The sequence below is a fragment of the Myotis lucifugus genome, unplaced genomic scaffold, assembly GCF_000147115.1.
Source record: "Myotis lucifugus unplaced genomic scaffold, Myoluc2.0 scaffold_13, whole genome shotgun sequence".
NCBI lineage: Eukaryota > Metazoa > Chordata > Mammalia > Chiroptera > Vespertilionidae > Myotis > Myotis lucifugus.
In genome coordinates this window covers 3,163,227-3,171,471 of record NW_005871061.1, presented here as the reverse complement: position 1 = coordinate 3,171,471, position 8,245 = coordinate 3,163,227, and positions in this window count along the sequence as shown.

Sequence of the window (8,245 nt, the reverse complement as noted above, 5' to 3'; positions counted from 1 at the left end):
ATTTCCTTTCTAGTTTATATGGTGCTATATAACTCTGATTGTTTTTATTAGTTATCATTTAAAATATCACTTCTAAGTTATTTTCCAATATTACAGGCATGGGGGAGGACAAAGTTCCCCTTCTCCCTCTTAGTTCTTCTGCCTGGTCTAATACATTGACTAGAGACAGGTTAACGTGAGAAAATAACCAAATGTATTGCATATGTACCTATGGAGGTTCCATGAGAATATGGGACCTAAAGACAAGTCAGGCAGTTGATGCTTACCTGCCATCTTGAGCAAGGAGAGAAAGGTGGAGTTGTGGTTTGGGATTTCAAAGAGCAGGAAGGCAATTCACATGGAAATAAAAAATGCAAACGTTTGATAAACAAATGTTTTTTGGGGGCCATCTTTAACAAGGGACACAGAGAGGGCTTTGATGAAATGGGTCTTGTTAGGTTCCTCCCTGTCTACCACACTCTATATGAAACAATAGTTATCTATAATGATAGCTCTCTTCCTGGAGCAGCCCCTCTACCTAAATTCTTTAATATATTTTTTATTGACTTTTTACAGAGAGGAAGGGAGAGGGATACAGAGTTAGAAACATCATCGATGAGAGAGAAACATTGATCAGCTGCCTCCTGCACACCCCCTACTAAGGATGTGCCTGCAACCAAGGTACATGCCCTTGACCGGAATCGAACCTGGGACCCTTTAGTCTGCAGGCTGACTCTCTATCCACTGAGCCAAACTGGTTAGGGCTATCTAAATTCTTTTAGGCAGCTAAGGGCAAGGTCAAAGGTTTTTCCTTTGTCTTTAATTTCTTAAAAGTAACCAGCCTAAAATGATCAATATCCCAAAGAGGCATATTTTATGGTGGCAAACTCTGCACGCCTTTAACTTTGAAACTTAAGTAAAAATCTTCACAGTCCTGAAGATAAGTTTGCTGATAGCTCCATATTTCATTTTAAAACAATCACTCCTAAGAACAAGTCAGTTCAATTAAACAGTTATGTTTCATTTCAGGAGCCATTGATGCAGGTGGGTTCCCAAAATTATTTTTTAAGCAAGCAATCAGTTATTTCATGAGACATTTCTATCAAAACAAAAGGAAAACAAAGGTTAATGACTGGAGCAAATTATAAACCATTTTTTGAGCCTAAAGCACATTCAGTAAAAAATATTTCTACATGTCAAACTCAGAGCATCTTTTGGAGTTGGAACTATCTCTGATGATGGAACGGAGTGTTCAGGTAAATTTTTTAAGTGGCTTATACACCAAAAGGCATGAAGATTGTTTGAATATGAGTTTGTATTTGTGATAGGCAGTCAGATAGGTATGAGCAGAGCAGGACAATAGGCCAGGTACAGAACCTCACCAGGGCAGAAAGTCCTGGACACCTAGCTGTTGGGGTCCAGCCCCAGCAGGTCCAGGGGTTCCCAAAGGTGTGGACAGAGTAGGCGAAGAAGGAATGACATGGAGGCAGCATTCAGTTGATCAGCATAGCGAGGTTCTCTTTTTATTCTCCTATTACATCTGAATTTATACCAGTTGATTTTAATCCTATCCATTCTATTCCAAAGGTTAGGGTGGTTGTTATCTCCATTCCAAGGTTACTACTCTATTGTTCTGTTAAGCTACAAGGAAGTAACTAAAGGAGATTACCTAAGTAAAGATTATGTAGTTTAAGCGTGATTGTTCCTAGTTAAAGCGATTACCTGCCTGGCACTTAGTTAAGAGGTTTTATTCCCTTCCTTAGTCCTGTTAATCCCTAACTCCAGGAAAAAATCCCTACCTGGGGAAACAACCTTTCTCGGAGAGGTGACCTTGGTTAAAACACATAGCGTTAAGAAGGGGAGCAGACATACTAAGAACAGCATGCCATATACACCAGGTCCCTTGAAACATATGCTGTGCAGATGTTTCTTCCCTGCAGCGACTGTGTCAAGCAGCAAGGCTGGACCAGCTTCCAGCACCTAGCAACGGATACCTAGCAACAGACAGAACTGGGAGAGCAAGTATTAGGTCTTATTGTTAATAAAACCTCCTCCCTTAGATTGCCTCTAGTCATTTGGGTCAGATCCTCCCCCTTACCTTTCCTCTCCTGGCATATACCTAGTCATACATATGGTATCTTCCCTCCTCCCTTTAGAGAAGAACAAGGGGGCTGGAGAAAAGCCCCATCTGACTTCCATACAAGAACAGGAGATAATGGACGGTCTCTGATACTAGTAAATCAGCTTGAAGAAGAAAGCAGTTAACACCCCTCCAAGGGGTTAAAAGGAGCCCTAGCCCAAACCCCAGGACAGCTCTTTGGGCTACCCACTCAAATCATATTTTCAAGTGTACTGTCATTTGCTTGCTAAGTAAACTTTCTCTTGCATGTTTGAGTCTTGCCTCTGAATTCGTTCCTAGCCAGAACTCAAGTACCAAGGTCTACTTTCCCCATTTACATGTTGCTTTCTCTGAAGTTTATATCAAGTTGCAGTGTTTCAGAAACAAAGCACATTTATTTTTCAATGATTTTAAGACAAAAGTGGTAGAAAAATAAACTACTAGTAGTTTGGATAGTTGTAACCGAATATCTGAGGAAACTAGACGAATTCAAGATCTAATCAGCTTATAGGTAAAAACAAAACCTCAAGGATCATTGCCCTGGATGGTTTGGCTTAGTACTGAGCATCAGCCTACGGATTGAAGGGACCTGGGTTTAATTCCTGGTCAAAGGCATGTACCTCAGTTTCAGGTTCAATCTCCAGCCCCGGTCAGAATGTGAATGGGAGGCAACCAATCAATGTCTCTCTCTCTTTCTCTCTGTCTCTCCCTCTCTCCCTCCTCCCTCCTTTCCACTCTCTCTAAAAACCAATGGGAAAAATATCCTCAGGTGAGAATTTAAAAAAAAAAGATAATTAATTGAACTAGAATCTGATATCCACAAGTGTGTTATAGTTTCTATTGAAACATAGTTTTTCTCTCTTAGACAACCCAAATTTTTGCAAAAAATAGCCAAAATAAGACTAATTTATTTGCAAAATAAATTAGTTTAAATAAACTTGACCTGATTATTTAAAAAATACAACAAGACTAGTAATTGATCATATAAATGAGGAGATAGAAGGGGTGTAGGCAGTCAGAGATGGGACCATGGGAGGGAAGTAGAATGGGAAAGTCCAAGAATAACAAGATGCAGCTTACTGATTGCACCCTGTTATGAGAAAAAACACAGAGACAGACCAAAGGACCTAGAACTGGACCCAATTAGGTGGGAAAGAAGCCTGCTTGAGGGATATGTGAGCTTTAAAATATATGGATGTTGCTAAAACAAAATTCTTTGAAGTGACCAATCAGGAGCTAGCAAAGCATATATCTACCCCTCCCCCTCGACAAAGAAGCATACTCTCTTCTCTATCTGGTGCACTGGGTTCCTGGCTCTCCTGTGGCAGGGGATATGCTTCCCTGCGCTCACATGGCTTATGGCCATATGGGACTCCACACATGGACTGATGGACTTTCATTAGCTTGAATGCTGAACTACACCCGGCTGCAACATGGAACGGAAGCTCTGAACACTGGCCTGCTTTGGGCTCTCCTGGAACCCCAACTACACCTTTTCCAGGACTGCCTCATGGGGCATGAGACTGTGGAACCTGAGGCAAAGTAGCTTCATTAGCAACCCACTTTGGGCCCCCTCCCTGACTGCTGCAGGGAGTCTATCTCTCAATAAATTTTGCTTCTGCTGACCATCTTTGTCCACAGCCTCATTCTTTGATTTTTGTGAGACAATGAACTCAGACCCAAACAGAAATTTGGCATCATAGTCTCTTATAAATCTGCTGTGCTTGAATTTTTTTTCATAAGAAATGTCTAGATTGAACGTTTAACTGCCTCTCCAGGATAAGAGGTTAAGCTAAATGCTTGCCATTAGACTTTGCTTGCAATGCCTTTAGATTTAGGTTATTCTCTCTCTTCTCAGGGTTCCAAAAATATCCTGAGATTACTGCACCTTGCCAGGAAGTAAACTTTTTCACTCACCTGGTAAGGTTTCTGGGAATTCTATAAGCAAGATATCATGCCAATTTTTCTAAGGGGCTTTATATTGGCCTACAAAGTCAATCTAGCTCCTTAAAGCTATTTGTCCATATCTGAATCAATGCATGTGTCCCTCAAACATGGCATTCCAGTCAAAACCTTGGTAATATAACCAGTTTCCAATTGTGTCCTATTATAAGGAGAACAGATTCTTATTGAACTTATGCAAATAACTATATTGCCATGAAAATAAGAATTCTAAGAGCTTCCAAATACCAGAGAAATCAGGTTAGCAAAAAAGGATAAGTGTTTCCATTCTGCTTACAAAGGTATAATTCACCAAATTGCTGTAATTTATAGGTAGCTTTGGAGCAAAAAAGAAAAGTTTTCTTAAATCTGCAGAAATAAAACACTAAATTCAGAAATATTTCAAATAAAATTATAATAATTTTCATGAGTTTGTTCATTCCCACATAATCAATTCTTATTTATCTTAATTTTTTGTTAGCAGGATTATGAAGCCATCAGGGTTTTTTTGTTACAGTTCTGCAAATGTTTACCCAGTTCAATGGTATATAATTTAAAAGTTATCAGGAACCTTTATTTTAGTGTCAGAATTCTCTCCACAAATCTCTGAAAATAAAATATATTTGTAAAAGCATCAGAGCAAAAAAACAACAAAAAATACTGAGTGTGAATGACAAAAAATTTAATGGCATGGTAAAAAATATGATTCATTAAAATGCAATTGATGGAGAAATTTGCTTATTTCTGCAACACAACATTTTATGATAACAACTATAATTACAAATGAAAACATTACAACAGGACATTTTAGATTTTTAGAAATTTTATATAATTTTTGGAACATTTATATTAATAACAATAACATATGTATACAAATACAACATTATTATCATTTCTTTTTTTAAATATTTTTATTGATTTCAAAGAGGAAGGGAGAGGGGGAGAGAGATAGAAACATCAGTGATGAGAGAGAATCACCGATTGGCTGCCTCCAGCACACCTCCCACTGGGATTGAGCCCACAACTGGGCATGTGCCCCGACTGGGAATCGAACCGTGACCTCCTGGTTCATAGGTCTATGCTCAACCGCTGAGCCATGCTGGCTGGGCTATTATCATTTCTTAATTGACAATGTCTCCCATGTAATTTTAGCATATCAAATATGCCTAATTAGTTTAATATCTCCCTTTTATAGAAAAAAGAGATCCTTTGAAATCTTCCAAGGACCCTTTTGGAAAAACTCAGAATTATTTTCAGATAGAGAAAAATACAATATGAAATTTGAAATTTAAGAACTTTGTGAAAATATCAAAAGTTTTGGAAATTTGACTATAAAAATTACTGATCATTTTGAAACAATACTTAATTATTCATTTTACCAAAGTGACAACAAAATACTTCAATGACAAATACATACAATTACATAATTGTTAGCAAAATTTAGCTCTTATTATTGAAAAGATTAAGTTTTGCTAAGTAATTAAGGACCCGATTAAGACAACATAAAAATAAAATTATTTGATAAAATACAACATTTTTGCTTTCTAGGTAGAAAAATTTTCACAGTATCTTATCAGGAGCAGACCAATATTTTAGGAAAACTTAGTCCTTTTAACAGAGAGAGAGAACCAAACTCTTATTTTGTATTAGATTACCTTTGATATTAAAACTCAATTAAATTTATTCAAATCTTAATCAGTTGCGATTATGCATAAACCTCCATTTTTCTTCCAAAGTTTCCAAAGATTTCAACTCTAAACCTCTACAACTTCCTTGCTGATTTTTGTTCTCTTTTTTCTCTTTTCTATTTTGCCTCTCTTAAATTTCCCCCCCTCAATGAAATATATTTCTATTCCTTATACTTTCTTTTACTGAAAACATATATCCTACTTACCTTGCATTTAAAGTTGTTTCCCTTATTATTCCTAGTTGTTTTAATTAAATATATGGGGATTTTTAAACCTTAAAAGTCTTAATTTCTAATGAAAACTAAATAAGTAATTGTGAACTCTTATATCAGTATATTTTAGACTCCCAAATTCATGAATACATTTTATAACCTCTAGAAACATAGGTTTCTTAATATTATATTTTTTAAGCAGGCATAAGATGCATTTATTAATAGATGCAAATTGACTTTTTAGTTGTTCTGTAATTAGAAGTCAAAAGTTGGTAAACTTAGACTTATTTAACAATTAACATTTCAATTTTTGATCTTATTTGGAAATGATCTAGATATTCAATAACTCCATAATTTAACTTAGCTTAGCAAAACATTAATGTTTCAAGTTACCAAAAGATTTTGGGAAATGATTCTTAAGTACATATATGATGTAACACATGATTTTTGCTAAAATGTTTTACAAAAAAACTTTTTATACTACTTACATCTGTTTAATTTAGATTACTTATGAAAACTTCATGAAACACAAGATAAAGTCAATTATTAACACAAGTTATTTTTCCCACTAATGAATTTGTAAAAGTGATAAAGTGAATTTATTGTAGTAAACCCAGGTAAAATAAAAGTATAATATTTAATATTTATTATTCTAAAGACTTATCTGCTTTAATTAAATCAACAAACTGCAACTAGTTTTTATTTACCAGAGACTATTCCAGATTTTACTGCCTATGTTTTCTTTTAGAATTTTTATGGTTTTGAGTCTAACATTTAAGTCTTTAATTCATTTTGAGTTTATTGTGTGTGACATAAGAATGTGGTCTAGTTTCTTTCTTTCTTTCTTCCTTCCTTCCTTCCTTCCTTCCTTCCTTCCTTCCTTCCTTCCTTCCTTTCTTTCTTTCTTTCTTTCTTTCTTTCTTTCTTTCTTTCTTTCTTTCTTTCTTTGCATGAAGCCCAGCACTCAGACCATGACGGCTAAGAATGAGGACCTTTGCCTTTTTGTCAATCTGTAACTTGATTAACCAGACTAGCTGTAGCCCCAAGCAATCATTAGGCTCTCATTGTAATCTCTGCTCTTCAGCTTACTAAATTTCTCCAAACTGAGGTAAATAAAGCAAATTTGTTTGGGACCCTTTGATTTTTGTATATATATGTATATATATATACTGAGTGGCCAGATTATTATGACCACCTGACGTTTGTAGGCAAATTAGCTATGATTTTGCGCTGAAGTTGCTAGAGGGCCAGATCATTATAAACGTCTGAATAGCCTAACATACCTAAGTATCATTGCTGATCAAGTTCATCCTATCATGTTGATGGTGTATATCATTGGAGATGGCTTCTTCCAACAAGACAATGCGCCATGCCACGGTGCTCGTATTGTGCAGGAGTGCTTTCAAGAACATGAAGGAGATTTTACCTTGCTTAGGTGGCCCCCACAATCCCCAGATCTCAGTCCAATTGAGCATTTGTGGGACGAAGTTAAAAGAGCCATCAGGCATCTGGTTCCACAACCATCAAATCTCACAGAACTGGACAGTGCTATTCATCAGGCATGGTGTCAGATTCCTCGCATCACCTTTCAACATCACGTGGAGTCAATGCCAAGAAGAATTGCCACAGTATTGAAGGCAAAAGGTGGCCCAATGAAGTACTGATGGGGTGGTCATAATAATCTGGCTGATCATAATAATCTGGCCACTCAGTGTGTATATATATATATATATATATATATGTATATATATATATATATATACTATAGGCCCGGTGCACAAAAATTTCTGCACTGGGGGGGGGGAGGGGGGTCCCTCAGCCCGGCCTGTGCCCTCTTGCAGTCTGGGACCCCTCAGGAGATAACGACCTGCTGGCTTAGGCCTGCTCCTGGGTGGCAGAGGGCAGGCCCAATCCCTAGGTGCAGCCCCTGGTCGGGCTCAGAGCAGGGCTGATTAGGGAGTTGGGGTGCCGCCCCCTGTCATGCACAGAGCAGGGCGGATTGGGAGGTTGCGATGCGACCCTCAGTCACGCTCAGGGTGGGGCCGATTGGGGAGTTGGGGCACCGCCCCCTGTCACACTCAAGGCAGGGTCGATGGGGAGGTTGCGGGTGCCACCCCCTATCACGCACAGAGCAGGGTCAATGGGGGTTGGGCGCTGCCCCCTGTCACGCACAGAGCAGGGCCCATCAGGGGTTGGGGAGTTCCCCCCTGTCATGCACAGAGCAGAGCCGATCAGGGGGTGAGGAGGTCCCCCCTGTCATGCACAGAGCAGGCCATCAGGGGTTGGGGAGCTCCCCCCTGTCACGC